Source organism: Spinacia oleracea, chromosome 4, assembly GCF_020520425.1.
Source record: "Spinacia oleracea cultivar Varoflay chromosome 4, BTI_SOV_V1, whole genome shotgun sequence".
NCBI classification, from domain to species: domain Eukaryota; kingdom Viridiplantae; phylum Streptophyta; class Magnoliopsida; order Caryophyllales; family Amaranthaceae; genus Spinacia; species Spinacia oleracea.
The window spans coordinates 60,969,288-60,986,626 of record NC_079490.1 but is presented as its reverse complement, the minus strand read 5'-3'; positions in this window follow the sequence as shown (position 1 = coordinate 60,986,626).

The following is a 17,339-nucleotide window of genomic DNA, read 5'->3' as shown; positions in this document are numbered from 1 at the left end:
TGAATTTGAAATTTGAGGTTTGAAATGGAAAATTCGGCATTATGACGCCGTTGGATTTGGACTTGGATTTTAAATTTGAAATTTGGAATTTGGACTAGAAAATCCGGCATTATGACGCCGTTGGATTGAATTTTGAATTTGGCATTTGTGCGTGAGGCGTGTTTGAGGGTTTTGAATCAAATGGAGTGGCACTCCTAAAAGACCATAAATCGGCGATTTAGATGCATGAGGTTTGAATGATGCTCCTAGGGGTTTGGTTTTCTAGTTGGAGGCTAATTTGGTTTTGGCAAGCTAGAACTCGAGGTTAGCCATTCACGCGTGCAAAGACGCCCACACAATGCACAAATAGCACGTTGTCACACTAACATGAATATGAATGTGACATGCAAAGTTCTCAACCTAAGGTCGGTCTAAGTTTTTGTATGATGCAAGTGGTCGGCTTTGGGTGTCAAAAGGTACTCGACTAAGAGACGGATCCTGCGACAACTTGCACATCCGCCTAAGGGACGTGTGTGTCGGCAGACGGCCTCCATACTTGACATCGGGAATGTCAAGCAAATGTCAAGTGTCGGTAGGCGCGGAAATGGTCACACACTTTGGTCGGGAACCGTATGGCGAGTCACCATTTCGTTGCCCCCGGGGCTAGCCCGAATGTAGAACACATCCGTTTGGGCAAGGTAGAAATTCATTTTCCACAATATGGTTTTTGAAAAATGTATGAAATGCCTACAAATTGAAATTCGAAATCGTACTTGAATTTGTATTTGTAAAGCTCGTTTTTCGGCATTCGTTCACGAGGTTTGGGAGCGTCCTTCCAGATTCAAAAATAGACTAACTCCCAACACGAAAAGTTGAGCAAAAGTGGGCGACAAGCCACTATGAGCCACTGTCCTGGATGCAGGCAGCGCCGGTGGGCGCAGGTGGCTGCGCCTGGGGCCAATGCTGGCATCCAGTACTTAAGCAGATCAGTGGCTTGCTGCTCGAAATCTGCTCGCATTTTCGAAATTGAAATTAGTAAAGTCCCCAGTTGAGTCGCCAGAATTATAGGGGGTGTTTTTGCGTATGTATTGCAATTCCCTACAAGGGGGCAGATTTTTAGAAAACCATTGTATTTTTGTACCTCGAAGGAGTCGCCACCAAACGTTATTTAAAGTCTCGTTTGGAAAGACTGCAAGTGAATCTATTTTGGATAAGGCTTTGAATCCTCGAAACGGATGGGTGAGATCCGGGCACGGGAACGAGATGCTTATTCCGCGAGCTTTAGAAATTATTCTAGTACGTGACATAGCATTTTCGAAAATATACCCTAGATTAGACTATGTGGGTTTGAAATTTAGAGCAAATAGAATTTCTAATTGTATGGTGGTCACTTTGCTTTAAAGGTAATTTAAAGGAACCTAAGGCCGGTTTGTCCAAGAAATTATCTTCGTTAAGCGTGATGTAAACTTGCATTTTGTTGTATTTAGCATGTACGTTGATGAAAGCAATAAAGAAAATAAAGCAACATCACAATTGTAAATGAGTGCGGAATTAGTAAATATAAGACCCCCTAGAAAAGGACTAGGGAGTAGGTCCACATTGCCTAGAAGGACTAGGCAATTAAAGTTGCATAATTGAAAGTGCGGAATTGAAAGTGCGATATTGAAATTGCGGAATTGAAAGTGCAATATTGAAATTGCGGTATTGAAAGGTGCATAATTGAAATTGCAATATTGAAAGGTGCATAATCGAAATTGCAATATTGAAATTCGTACTTGGGCACATGAGATTCGAACGCTAAGCGACTCCTTAAAAATAAGTGCGCCCGACACGAATTCAAAGCCAAAAATCTCAACTTGGGAGAAGTTGCTCACCCCAAAGTATCTTAGATTTTGCATATAGAACTTGAACTTGAAAGTTTGAATCTTGAAATATTGAACTTTAAATAATTGAACTTGAACTTGAAATATTGAAACTTAAGAGACTTGAATCTCAAAGATCGGGCCTTTTAATATTGAAAAGGTTACATCTTTGATATGCTCTTACTTTGAAAGGATCCTAGTTTAGGGAAGTAGTCATGAGCAACCCTAAACATTGTGGGATCTTGAAATTTGAAAACTTGAACTTGTATATTGAAAATGGAGTCTTGAATCTCAAAAGACTACACCTTTAAAGGTAGAAAGGTGTCATCTATGATTACTCCATACTTGAAAGTGATTTTAGTTCAAAGAGGTGATTGCAAGCAACTTTGAACATCCTTGAATCTTGAAAGTTTGCATTTTGTATTTTGAAAAGTTTGGATTTTGAAAAGATGTATGATTGTTGCAAGTGACATTTTTAGTAATAAAAATGCCAACTTGCTAATCATTTTTGAAGTAGGAAAATCATAGAAACTTGTTTGGATATTGTGGGATTCAAAATTACCTATTTAGGTTTAGGCAAAAATTCCTATTAGAGCTCCCAATTGCTTAGAACTTGAAGTTTGTATGTGTTTTTGAAGGATTTTTGGACTTGAATTTGAGGCGTAATTTTTGTATTACGACGTTGTATATTGAAGTTGCCTCCCATAATGCTGTGAATTAGGGGGTTTTTATAGGAAAAGAGGCTGCTAAATGCCAGCCATCGCCAGCGCAGCACGCAGCTGGCAGCGGTGGGCTCTGGTGACGTGGCATGAATGCCGCCAAAAAGGACGGAAAGATGTTGTCCTTGATTTGTCTTGTATGGGAGTAACCTCGTACGAATAGTACGATGCTTGGAACGTAGTTCTTTCTTGGAGGTTAAGACTTGATTTTGCGTAAAAAAACAAGCCATTGCTGGTTTTGAATTCCGGTTGTACGAGGCGGGGCCCGGCTTGCTCGGTTTTGTGGGTCGGCGCCCGAATTTGACTTGCCTTATATGATTTTGAGTGGAAAAGGCCTAGTAAAACCAATGGAATAGTCTACTAGATGAGATTGTACTTGGATTTTGGAATTTATTTTTGAAGATTGTATTTTGTACCGAGTTCCGTGAGGGGAACGACCTCGGGGATTGGACTTTGGATCTTGTATTTTGGAGATGTTCTTAGCAATTGGGATTTCCGCACGGAGTTATTCCAACTGCCTAGTAATGATAATTGTATCGTCATCATCCCAGAGGGGAGACACAAATTAGGTGTCTACACTCCCCAAGTTCTTCAGATAGCGAGGTAGCTAGGCGGCCTCCCCCTATGATTCATGGGAGAAAGGACTCTGACCTACTGCCGTCAGAAATATTCCCTAGTGGAAAATGGCTTCGATATTTGGCTGAGCAGAGTCGCGAATTTGCTAGTTCCTTATTCTTACCGCGTGACTTTAGCTTCAAGTGTCTTACTGAGCGGAGCACGGTTGATCGCCTGTCCCCTAGCGAGATTGTTGTATATACTGCTACTTTTAGATTAGGGCTTAGGTTTCCTCTTTATCCCTTGGTCCTTGACATTCTTGGGGGATATGACATTGGTGTGGCCTAGTTGACGCCTAATACCTAGGTCAACATTTTTGGATTTATAGCCAAGTGTGAGCTGAACGGTATTACCCCTTCATTTCCTGCTTTTACCAGGTTGGTGTATATTGTCCGTTCTACCACGCAGGGATGGTTCACCCTTTATAGCACAAAGTCTTTGAAGACGGTGGTAAGAAAGTCTTCGAGTTGGTTCTGGTGGAGGACCAAGTGGTATATGTGCTTATAAGTCGAGAGATAGCTCTTTGTGTGTTATCCCTTAGTTTTTAAAATGGTTATTTTTTGTCTTTTGCCTTATTGCCTTTTAAATGATTTATACAGAATTATCCATGAGTCAATTACCACCTGAGGATAAGGGAGTCATGGCTATTCTTGAGTGGTTATCGTAGGTGTATGACAACGAGGTTCTTCGTGCCAATGCGGCTAAGAAGAAAGAGTCCTCGAAGAAGAGTGGGGACGCTATCCCGAGCAAACCTCAGAAGGTATGAATTTAACACTTGTTTTATTTCTCGCGTCTTTTGACTAATACAGTTTGATATAGTATTTCCTTTTTTAGGACTCCTCAATTTCTGCTACTCCCTCCAAACGTCAGGCTCCTCCTATGGAGAATCCTCAATCAAAGCGACCCATTTTCCGAAATTTGAGGAGAGTGGGCTCGTCGAAGTGGCGGCGCCCAAGGCTTCTCCAGCAGTTGCTCCTAAGAAAATTCAGGAGCACCACCGAACGATAGTGTATCTAGTGGAGAGTTTCCCCTCCCTTGAAAAAGGGGAACCTCAAGGTTAAGGAGGTGGCTGCCGCCGACCAGGTTGTAGGTGGTGCTTCTGGTTTGAGACACCCACATATTTTGAGGTGGACGCTAGGCGTGCTTCGCAATATGAAGGGATTCCCACTCCCGAAGAGAACAAGGCGAATACTTCTCCCCCGTCCGCTGTTCAGGTAGAGCCTTCTAGTGAGTCTTTCATCGTGCGTAGATATTTTAAGATGTCTTGCTGAATTCATAATCTCATTTCTTCATTTGTAAAGGTGGATTTGATCCTCGAGGGACTAGGAGAGTAGAAGTGGTTGCGATACCTCATTCTGGCGGTTTCTCTTCATCGGAAAAGGCCAAGATCCTCTCTTCTGTGTATGCTTCCATTCCTCGGGAATATGTGGAATCCATTCCTTGCATTTCAGACGCTCTCTTTGGAGCCATACAGTCCTTGGTGATGGACGCAAGTGGCTAATTTCTTTTTTCGTCTATTTTCACTTTTCTAAATCTGTTCTAACAGACGCCATCAATTTTAAGCGGGTCATTAGGTTTGAGCAAGCCAGGAGGTACCGTGTTGACATGCATCTTGAAATGCTGAAGCACCAGGACCAAATCGTCAACAATGAAAAGTATGCTGCTATAAAGGGTAAAGAGATCAAGGAGGACTTGCAGGAAACTACCAATGCTAAGGCGACTGCACTACTTCTTGCTGAGTCTAATGCCGAAAACTATGAGACTAAGCTCAAGGAGCACAAGGGGGGGATCACTAAGCTCAGGATTGATTATTTCGAGGTCACTCTTCGAGTTGCTGAGTTGGCAAAGATGGTGGAAGCTCTTGAGTTGGAAGTGAAGGAGGCCCAACAGGAGGTAGACGCCATTAAGCACGAGGCGGCTAGCTCTTTTAAGCAGGGTGAGGAGGCCGTCATGGAGGGTGCCCGGCGAGCGTGGGACCAGGAGATGGAGGGTGCAGACTTCTAGTGGTTTTGAGCACGAGTTACCCATCAGATGGCTGTGCTTGCTGCCCAGCATCTTAGGGTGGAACCCCCCTTGTTTCACTTTAATGGTGAGGAGGAGGAGGTAGAGTCTCTTCCTAACCAAGACGTCCAAGATGGCAATTTGGCCGCTCCTAGATCTTCAGTTGCTGCAACTTTGTTTGTTTTAAGTTTGTTTTTGCGCTGTGAGCGCATATATTAACATTTTGTGCCTGCTGAGCACTTCTATTTTGTTTTTGAATAATTAATTTTCAATAATTTCTATGCCCTGGTGGCATTGGATCAACGCGTCTGTCTTTATGGACTCCTTCACTAAGGTATGCTCTGTTTTGATAATTTCTATGTCGTGGTGGCATTTACTCAACGCGTCTGTCTTTATAGACAGTTTCGTTAGGGTGTGCCCTGTTTTGATGACGTGCATGTCTATGTTTTGACTTGAGTATTTCAACCAATATACTTGCCCCTAGAATGGTACGTCAACTTGTCCCACTATTGTTTTCAGAGGGTTTTTATATTGGTAGACGTCCGGAGACTTGTTGTCCGGACTCTCTTTGTAAGTATTCCATCTTGTTTTTGGTTAAGTATGACCAGTAAGGTCGTGTTTGAATGGTAACCCATGTGTTTAGGTGATTGATGAGCGACATTTATGTCACTCTTAGCTTAGGATTTTAGTTCAATTTATTAGCATTTTATTATTATTTTCGCTTAGTTTTATCGTTTTTAGTTCGTTTATCGCATTTTTGCATTAATCGTAATATTTTCTCGTCTTGCGTAGATTTTAGTCGTTTTTGCTTAAAACGTGCCTTTTGTGCGCATTCTCGTTGCGTAAGGGTCGCTTTGAGCATTGACGTGTTTATATTGTGTCATTATGCTTGACGATGTTTAAAATGATTTTTACGATTTGCAAAAGTGCAATACGAATTAATAAACATGCTATGCGATTTAATAAGTGTGCTAGGCGATTTCGATAACATTGACTATTCGTTATTTGTTAAATTGCAGCGACGAGCTTCTATGTGCAGCGACGAAGCAATCCACTTGGTTGCTGCCCTCAAAGTGCACGAACAGCCACAGTAAAGCAAGCAGAATAGCAGCACGCAAAACAGCCCCGCATCATCACAACAACGGCAGCGCATGAGTTGCTGTTCACTTGCCTTTGTTGCAGCCTCAAGAGCTCCCTTGCATTACCTTGATAGCAGCCACAACCTAGCAGCTATGCACGAGTGACACTACAGTAGCACACGAGCAGAATAGCAGCTATGCCACAGCAGAACAACACAACAACGGCACGAGCAGAACTGCCACTCTACAGCGCTATTCGGTCGCACAGGAGGGTTGTGCGGTTGAACAAGACCTGCTGTGCGATCGTGGTACAGAGCTCGAGCGCACAAATCAGCCTTTTGAAGTCAGTAGTTGTTGCTTATGTTTGTGCGACCGAACAGGTTTATGTGCGACCGAACAGGTTTATGTGCGACCGAACAAGTAAGTATAGGTGTGCGACAGAACATAGCCTCTATTCGATCGCACAGTTGCGCGGGTTTGAAGTTATAAAAAGAAATTCGCAGCATTGTTCGAACAATGAGATTTTCACGTAATTAGTTAGTTTCATTTTTTTAGGATTTTTCATAATTAGAATTCTAGAGAGAGAATTAGATTAGGGCTTAGATTAGAGCTTAAGATTAGGATTCTTAGCTTCAAATTCTTCAATTCTTAGTGGATTCAAACTCTAAATTTCAGATTTCTTTTCTCTTTCATTTGAGTTTTGTTCTTCAATTTTGTTCTTCAATTTTGATGCAATTTCAACAATTCAAGGTATAATTCTACTTTTTTCTTTAATTTGTTCTTTCATTCTTTAATTGCTTCATTAATTTCGTTTAAGCTTTGATTTCATTGTTGAATTCTAGAATTAGTTTTATATTTTGAATTTTCTTCATTTTTCCCCCAATTTTGATATTTGAATTTTCTGATTTTTGTTGATTCAATTTGTTTCATTAATTCAATTAGTTTCATGATTAGGATTAGTTTTAGTTTAATCTTGATATTAATCATGCTTATTGAGTAGTTCATAGTCTAGAGATTTAGGTTGAAGCTTTGGGAATGAATTTGGGGAAATTATAGGGAAATCCATATTGATGTTGTAATTAAATTTGATTTGATGATAAGATTTCCATGACTAATGAATTATTAGTTGCAAATGCTAGTTTAATTAGAATTGATCGGAGTGTGTCATCTTGATTTGGCAACAGATTGTGAGTCTCTATGATGCATGTGAAAAGTAGGTCTCAATTGCGAGTTGTCTAGTCCTAGGATCATGCGAGAGCTTTTCTTAGTCTAGAGGACTTAGCGTGCTCTATCCGAGAGGTGGCGAGCTCGTCAATAGTAGCTTTTCCCCTATATGTCAAGTCATTGCATAATCAGTGTGTGTTGACCTTTGTCTTTCTCCTAATTCAACTTCCATTGCCGATTCCCGAAATCTCTAGAATTTCTTTACTTCTTCTATTTCATACTTTTCTTGATTTCATTAGATTCATACAAAAACTCATTTCCATTCGAACTAGCTTTTGGACATATTAGATTGAAAAGTCAAACATATTTATTCTTTTGGGACGATTCCTATGCTTGCCGCTATAGTCAATATAGCCGGTTAGTTAGGTGTTTACTAATTTTGTTTGATAAAGGTGTATTCATTCAACGACGGAAAATACCTATATCAGTGATCAATCTAATAGGGGCGCTAATCTAGGGCACTCCTCAGGCTGTCCAACAATTAGTCTTTTTGGCGAATGACATATTGTCAGTCTTTAGAAAATTTAGTCTTTTTAACAATTAGCATGCAGGAAGTGGACCTGGGTCAATTTATGGTTGCCCAGTAATCCCCTGTCTTGTTATCTAAAGTGTCTTATATGATTCACAATCTTGTTTTTTTATGAAATTGGACTAGACCTGACAGTGGACCTGGATCATTCTATGGACTCTCAACAATCCTTTGTCATGATATCTAAACATGTATGATTTATCTCAATAATTTTTTGTCGGAGGACTAGGACTAGTACAATATTTAGCCTTTTAGTTGCCCTAACAAAACATTCTACCAGTGGTTTTCTTTTAGCCACTTTTCTCATTCTTGACTGGAGCAGCGTCTTTAGTAACGTTCACGGTAGTGGGTGCCTTAATTTGAAGAGCCATCTCCTCATGATTCCTTTTGACGCCCGTTTCTGCCAAGTCTTTCTTCTAAGCCGCTGGGTTGAGTGTAGTTAGATAGCAATCTCGGGCCTGCTACTAATCGCCATGAATGGTACCAATACTCCCATTGCCGCAAACATATATCAAGAGCATGAGATGATTTACCACGACGACCTTAGTTTTGTTCAGCGTTGGACACCCTAAGGTTACATTGTATGCGGTTAAATCCTTGACTATTAGAAAATCTACATTCATTGTTCCGCCGGCTGCGCGTCCTCTTATCCTTACTAGCAACTAATGACGTACTCCTTCTGGGTGAATGATGCTGCCACTAAAACCAATGATGGGATAAAGGATTTTCTTAATTGTTTTTCAGTCATGGGCTAGGCGGCTTAAGAATTCGATGTTCACAATGTCAGACGAGATTTCGTTATCCACCAATATCCGTCGGACCCGTAAATTTGAAATATTTACTTCAATTACCAGCGGGTTATCATGCGGACTAGCTATTTTCCCTCGGTCGGATTCCCAGATTTCAACTTTTGGGAAATGATCCATAGGTGATTTTCCTGAGAGCATCACTTTCCCTAGCCATCTACCATAATCCTTCTGCCTTCTCATAGTAGGCCCTCCTGAAGCCGGCCATCCTGTGATCACGGCTACATACCCACCGCCGGTTTGATTGCCATAAGAAGTAGGTGACTTGTTTTCCCTAAAAATGTTTTTTCCCTATGCCGCGCGTACTTTCCTGTAAGTACCCCTTCAAATTCCCTTTTGCTGTTAACTTATCAAAGGCCCTTTTTAAGATTCTATGGTCCTTTATGTCATGGCCCACGTCTTCGTGGAATTGACTGAATAGTTTTGGGTCTCGACTCTCCAAGGGTGATTTCATAGGAAATGGGAGCTCCAACTCAAACCTGGTACCTACATCAATAAGGATTGTGCCAAGGTCAGTGTTGTATTCAAAGAGTTGTTTCTCTTGTGGACGTCCTCTCTCCTGTCCTGTTGTGGCAGTATCATGCTCTTTTGATATATCCCAGGTGCCATTGGTTCTATTTCTTTTTCGATCAGTCTTCTCCTTTTTTCTAAATGAATCACCTGTTTCACCTGTCTTGTCGTCCTTTGACGCATTGCATAATTACGTTGTGTGTATAAATGCTTCTGCTACGTCTAATACTTCGGCCATGGTACGCACACTTTTGTTCACCACATCAAACTTGAATAAACCCTTCTTTAATCCTCTTATGAAGTTGTCGAAAGACACACCATCTGGTACATCATGTATCTGGCCGACTTCCAAGTTAAAACGCTTTACATAGCTCTTAAGTGACTCGTCTTTCCCTTGATGAATTCACACAAGATGAATACTAGTTTTCTTCTCTTCTTTATATGCCATGAATCGAGTTGAGAATATAATCTCTAGCTCAACAAAGGAAGTGATGGAACCTGCTGGTAGTCTTTCAAACCATTTAGACGCTACCCTCTATAGAGTTGATGGAAAATACTTGCACCATGTGGCCTCTCTTGTACCCTGTGTAGGGATTTACAATTAAACAAATAACATGATAGCAGAACAATCCCAAAGCCAGCAACCATGTATAAAGTTAAGTTTAAACATAACATACATTTGTAGCGTGTATTCCCTTATAGTCTACGAACACGAACGTGAACTCCAATCGTAGTTCCTCTACTTGGTTCACCGACAGTGAAGATCCGCCTTGATGATTGATAGCTTAGATCTTGACCAAGGTATTTTTACTTTTAGGGAAGAACACAGTTTGGAGGCAAAGAGAGAATTAGGGTTCTCAAAGATGCCTTAGGGTTTGTGTATTGATTTGTGTAGAAAACATTAGTGTGTTAGGTTATTAAAATAACCTATTAAGTATTGAGGTTGACCGATCAAGGTTTGAGGCCTGGAGGCCGGCCAACGCACCAACACACCAACACACACACACACACACACACACACACAACCACAACAACACGATGCTGGGCCTTGGGCCGCGCCCAAGCCAGCAGCGCTGCTGCTGTATAGTGGCCCGCGCGCGCAAGGCACCAATGCCATGGGCCTGCACTACTGCTATGCGTGCTGTGCTGGGCTGCCGCCCATGGGCCTCGAGTTCCTTGCGCATCCGGCTCGTTGGTTGGCAGCGCCTCGTATGCGTCCGATGGCCTTTCGGCCAATCCTTTATCGTATAGTATGATATGATTATTCGTTTCGCCCAGCTTACAAATATATGCAATACGATATACGATTCCAATTCAACTTCATATCGTATATTTATGTTTTCCGAACTAATTTCCCGAAAAGCCATTAAATGAATTTCCGAATCATTTAATCCGACGATCTGTTTCCTGTCAATTGTTTGACCTTGTAAGTTTAGTCAAAAGTAAGCTGTGAGCCTAATAAGGAACTCACTGGTGGGAAACATTGCTCCTGCTAGTTGTTCCGATCACTTGATCTTACTGAATTAATTATTGGTAATTAATATGAACCTTGGTATTAGACTAATGCACATTTGGTGAGGGGCACATTTCCTTTAGTCTCGCACTTGTCATTTAGACAAGTGTGCATTCGCATTCCTTTGTCGCTTAGTGTTACTTGCAGAAAATAAGGTATGATCAACGCCATCCTTATTAGGTCCATAAGTGTTTCTCGGATTACAGAGTTCAACTGTTCAAACTTTACAGAAGGTTAAGCCTTAACCATTTTTAGCACGACCATGCATTTTCACAGTATCTAACTGTCCGAGAGGCCTTGTTACACAACACCACCATTTCCCATCAAAGATAGGAGGACAATCCAATATTTTTATCTATGAATACTTACTTTAATTCATAATGCACCTGAATACTGCTTTTATAGTCCCCTTTTATGGTGCGACGTTTCGCGAGCATCAAAGCGAAATAATCTTCAAACAAGAAAATCATAATTACTCTTAATCACCATTAATGAGAACGACTTATGACATGAATTTAATCTCTTAAAGTGTTTTCATGGTCAATCCGATATGAATTCCAATAAGTATCTATGCAAAATATTTCTGACATTCAAGTCACATTTAGTTCAAGAAACTCAACTATAAATCTACTTGCAACCTAATGTTCATTGTTTATTGTTCGTCCAATCTTTCAATGACCTAGATTAGGGATTTTTTATGACTTCAATATTCAAGTTCACTTATGGGTGTTTCTTTGTCAAAGAATGCATCTTGACATCCCATTTGAATGTTTTGAATCACTTGGACTTTTATCAATTAATACTAAACCAAAACTAAATGAATATGAAATGGTTAAACCAATTATTTTAAACACAGATCCAACAAATGTTCTAAACCAAAACTTAATAAAATCAAAGCGATTCTCCAATATGGTTGATTCCCATGGTTGCTACATGTGTGTTTTGCTTCACTTGTGGCTACAGTTTAGTCAATGTTGTCGTCAGTTCCAACCTTACGAATATCGATTTCTTTCCGTTTAACGATTTCTCGAAGTATGTGAAACCGTCGCAGTACGTGTTTGACCTTCCGGTGGCTCCTAGGCTCCTTTGCCTGGGCAATGGCTCCACTATTATCGCAATACAGAGCCACTGGTCCCATTATGGAGGGGGAAACCTAAAGTTCTTCAACGAACTTCCGATCCAAACAGCTTCCTTTGCTGCTTATGAGGCAACAATGTACTCGACTTCAGTTGTAGAATCCAAAATAGTGCTTTGGTTAGCACTTTCCAGATTACTGATCCGCCATTGAGGCAGAACACAAAACCCGACTGTGATCTGAAATCATCTCTATAGGTTAGGAAGCTTGTGTCCGTATAGCCTTTAACAATCGACTCATATGTACTAGCATAGACTAGAAACTGATCCTTTTTCCTTATCAGGTACTTTAGGTTATTCTTGGCAGCAGTCCAATGCGCCTCTCCTGGGTCTGACTGGTACCAGCTCGTTGCACTGAGTGCGAACGAAACACCCAGCCTTGTACAAGTCATAACATACATGATAGATCCAATAACCAAAGCATATGGAATGGTAATCATCTTTCTACGCTCATCAGATGTCTTGGAACACTGAGTCTTGCTTAGGTATATTCCATGTGACATGAGTAGATGTCCTACTTATCTTCCATCATATTGAACCGAGCTAGCACTTTGTCAATGTAAGTTCTTTGGCTCAGTCTAATCATCCTCTTAGATATATCCCTATCTTGATGCCCAATATGTATTGTGCCTCTCCTAAGTCCTTCATTGAGAAAAACTTTCCAAGCCAAGCCTTTACAGACTCCATCATAGGAATGTCGTTTCCAATAAGTAGTATGTCGTCAACATACAAGACTAGGAATGCAGTTCTACTCCCACTGACTTTCTTGTATACACAAGATTCGTCAATGTTCTTGATGAAGCCAAATTCATTGACTGCTTCACCAAATCGTATGTTCCAACTTCTAGATGCTTGCTTCAATCCATAAATGGATTTCTTAAGCTTGAATGCCTCTCCTTGGTTCTTTGGATCAACAAAACCCTCCGGCTGCGTCATAAACAAAGTCTCTTCAAGAACACCATTCAAGAAGGCAGTTTTGACATCCATTTTCCATATTTCATAGTCATGAAATGCGGCAAATGCAAGGATTATCCGAATAGACTTAAGCATTGCAACTGGAGAAAAGGTTTCATCGTAGTCAATACCGTGAACTTGTCTGTAACCTTTTCCTACCAATCTAGCTTAATATATATATATATATACAATTCCATATTTGTCTTTCTTCAATTTGAAGACCTACTTGCTTCCGATAGGTGTAAACCCATCCGACAAATCAACCAAATCCCAGACTTGATTTTTAAACATGGAGTCTATTTCATATTTCAAGGCCTTTAACCATTTTGCGAGCTTGGGCTCGTCATAGCTTTCTTGTAGGACATAGGTTCATCATTATCCAAATGAGAACTTCTACGTTTTCACTCAAGAGGGTACCTGTCCATCCATCCGGCTGAACCTTAGTTCCTTACGATCTACGAGGGGAAACAACATCTTGAGGAACTTCTTCCACTGGCTCTTCCAAAGGCCTTGAAGGTTCTTCATCTTGAACTATTTCTAAAGAGTTCTCGATTCGTCAATCGTCTCGAATGTAACACCCTAATAATTCCTTGCTTTTTATAAAACGTTTTCCAACTTAAAACAAAGGCTATTTACCGGAATTACACATCGGAATTTAACTAACTTTCAAACGTAATACATAGTTAATGGTCGTTTAACAACTTGGAACCATTAAGGCCCAAAACCAAACATTAAATAGTTTAGAAATCCATTAACTAAAGTTTAAATAAATACTAAATTCATGACTTAGGAAATAAATGTAGAGTTTATAAATACGGAAGAGAAAATAATCTCTTAAACTCAATCCCATGATAACTTCTCCCTCAAGTTATCTCTACAAACTTGTTTATTAAAATCTACTCCCCAACAACACAAATGCAATGATGGATCATCATAGGGTCATTAAGGAAAAGGCCATGACCGAAAGACATGAAGCACGAAGTCAGCGAAAGCTGAGTACGAACAAGCTAGAATGAAATCCTAGTCTAACAAGCTTCACTCAACAATATATAATAATCCACATGCAAAAGCCATTTAATAACAAGTAATCATGGAGACAAGACTCAACACTTGACACGACTCTTGACTCACAGATTCATAAGAATTAGATTTGAACGGGTAAAAGAAAATATCCATAAAAGGAAAGAAAAGGTGTTGGAAGCAAACCACACACCAAAATAAGTAGTCGGGCTCCTACCGGCAGTCGGGCCATACCGATGGAATTCCCGCGCATAAAAGAAAGAATGAAACAACGTCTTGTATCATTCAAGGAGTACAAGTTTTCCGGAAAGACTCCCCGCATAAAAGAAAGAATGAAACATTATCTTGTAAAACGAGGGGAGGGGCAGCTGCGCCCACGACGAGTGCAACAAGGTACGAAGCAGCAGCCACGAAGAGTTGGTGAGCTCGGCTGGGCACGCATGCACACGAGAGAAAGAGAGAAAAATAAAGAGAGGAAGAAAGAAAGAAAATTTGGAAGGAACGAAAGGAAATAGAAGAGAGAGAAAGAGTCTCAAAATGTGTGGAAAAATATGGGGAAAGCAAGGGTATTTATAGTGTGGGAATCCTTGAGGATTGAGGCTAAGGAAATTTCCTAGAAGTTTCATTTAACCAAGGTTGGGCTTCCTTGAGTTGAAGGGAAGCTTCCATGAAATTTCTTTAATCTTAGGTGAGGTGTCCTTAAGTTTAAGGAAACTTCCTTTGAATTTCCTACACTTGAGTTGGGCTCCTTAGATTTGGGCTTTGAGTTGAAATTGCCTAGGCCCTTGAATTCTTCAAATCGTTTTAATTTCGAAACCCAAATAAATTCTCAACTTAAAAATTAAATTCTCTTTATAATTAATTTAAATAATAAATACTTTTAATTAATTAAATATATTCAAACAACTCATTTAAATGCGATTTTAAATCTCAAAATTCAAAAATTCTTTATAGATATAAAAAAATATATTTATAATTACTTCAAAAATGCGAGGTATTACAAAATTGTTTCCTTTGCTTCTTCATGTGCAGCAATGTACTCCGTTAGCTTCAGTTGTAGAATCCGCAATAGTGCTTTGTTTAGCACTTTTCCAGCTTACTACTCCCCCGTTGAGGCAGAAGACAAACCCAGATTGTGATCTGAAATCATCTTTGTCGGTTTGGAAGCTTGCTTCCGTATAGCCTTTAAAAATTCATTCATCATCTCCACCATAGACCAGGAAATCATCTTTGTGCCTTTTCAGGTACTTCAGAATGTTCTTGGCAGCAGTCCAATGTGCCTCTCCTAGATCTGACTGGTATCTGCTCGTAACACTGAGTGCATATGACACATCCGGGCATGTACATATCGTAGCATACATTGTTGAACCAATAAATGATGTATATGGTATCCCACTGATTCGTCTTTGCTCATCTGGTGTTTTTGGACAATGAGTCTTGCTAAGAGTCATTCCATGAGACATGGGTAGGTGACCTCTTTTGGAGTAAGCCATATTGAACATATCAAGTACCTTATGGATATAAGTGCTTTGACTAAGTCCAATCATCTTCTTAGATCTATCTCTGTAGATCTTGATGCCAAGTATGTACTGTGCTTCTCCTAGATCCTTCATCGAAAAATATTTCCCAAGCCAAGTCTTTACAGGGTTCAAAGTAGGAATTTCATTTTCGATAAGTAATATGGCATCGACATATAATACTAGGAAAGAAATTTTGCTCCCACTAACCTTCTTGTATAAACAAGATTCGTCTGCGTTCTTGACGAAGACAAAGTCACTCACTGCTTCACCAAAACGTATATTCTAGCTCCTCGATGCTTGCTTCAATCCATAAATGGATTTCTTAATCTTGCATACCTTTTTAGTATTTTTGGATCCTAAAACCCCCCTAGGTTATGTCATAAACACATTTTCTGTTAAAACGTCGTTTAAGAAAGAGGTTTTGACATCCATCTGCCATATTTCATAATCGTAATATGCACCGATTGCTAACATTATCCGAGTAGACTTTAGCATTGCAACTGGTGAAAAGGTTTCATCATAATCCATACCGTGGACTTGCCTGAATCCTTTTGCAACCAATATAGCTTTGAAAACTTCTAGTTTCCCGTCCTTGTCCTTTTTCAACTTGAAAAACCATTTGCTTCCTATGGCTTGGAAACCATCTGGTAAATCGACCAAATCCCAAACTTGGTTTTCAGACATAGAGTCTAATTAAGATTGCATGGCTTCTAGCCATTGCTTGGAGCTAGGGATCGTCATAGCTTTTTTGTAAGTCGTAGGCTCATCGCTTTCCAGCAATAGAATCTCATGGCTCTCGGACATTAAGATACCTTCCTACCTTTCTGGATGATACTTATACCTTTGCGATTTACGCGGGGCAGCAACTCTAGTTGGTTCTTGAACCTCACTAGATACTTCTAAAGATCTGTGAGTTTCAACCTGGATATCATCTTGATTATTCTCTAGAGTTTGTTGTTCGACTAGAAGTTCTTCGAGGTCTACTTTTCTCCCACTTGTCATTTTGGAAATGTGTTGTCTTTCCAAAAAGATACCATCTTGAGCAACAAACAATTATTCTCGGATGTATTGTAGAAGTAATACCCCTTTGTTTCCTTTGGGTAGCCCACAAGCATACATTTGTCAGATTTCGGTTGAAGTTTGTTTGAAATTAATCGTTTGACGTATGCTACGCAACCCCAAATCTTAAGAAAATACACTTAATTTTGGAGGTTTTCCAGTCCATAGTTCATATGGAGTCTTTTCAACAGCTTTTAAGGGAGCTCTATTTAGTGTCGGTACAGTTGTGTTTAGTGCATGTTCCTAAAATTCTATTGGAAGTTCGGCCTGACCCATCATTGATCGAACCATGTCTAGCAAGGTCTTGTTTCTCCCTTCCGACACACCATTCCATTGAGATGTTCCGGGAGGAGTCAATTCTGACAATATTCCACAATATTTCAGATGGTCATCAAATTCGTAGCTTAGATATGCAACGCCTCTATTAGACCACAGTGATTTAATCTTCTTGCCTAGTTGATTCTCTACTTCACCCAGAAATTCCTTGAATATGTCAAGGGACTCAGACTTATGCTTCATTAGGTAGACATAACCATATCTACTGAAGTCATCAGTGAAAGCGATAACGTAGCTGAAACCACCTCTAGAATTTGAACTCAATTGTAACACCCTAATAATTCCTTGCTTTTTATAAAAAAATTTCCAACTTAAAACAAAGTAATTACCAAGATATTACCGCCACCGTGATAACGGCTAAGGCTATTTACCAGAATTACGCGACGGAATTTAACTAACTTTCAAAACGTATTAAATAGTTAATGGTCAATTAACAACTTGGAACCACTAAGGCCCAAAACTAAAGTATTAAATAGTTT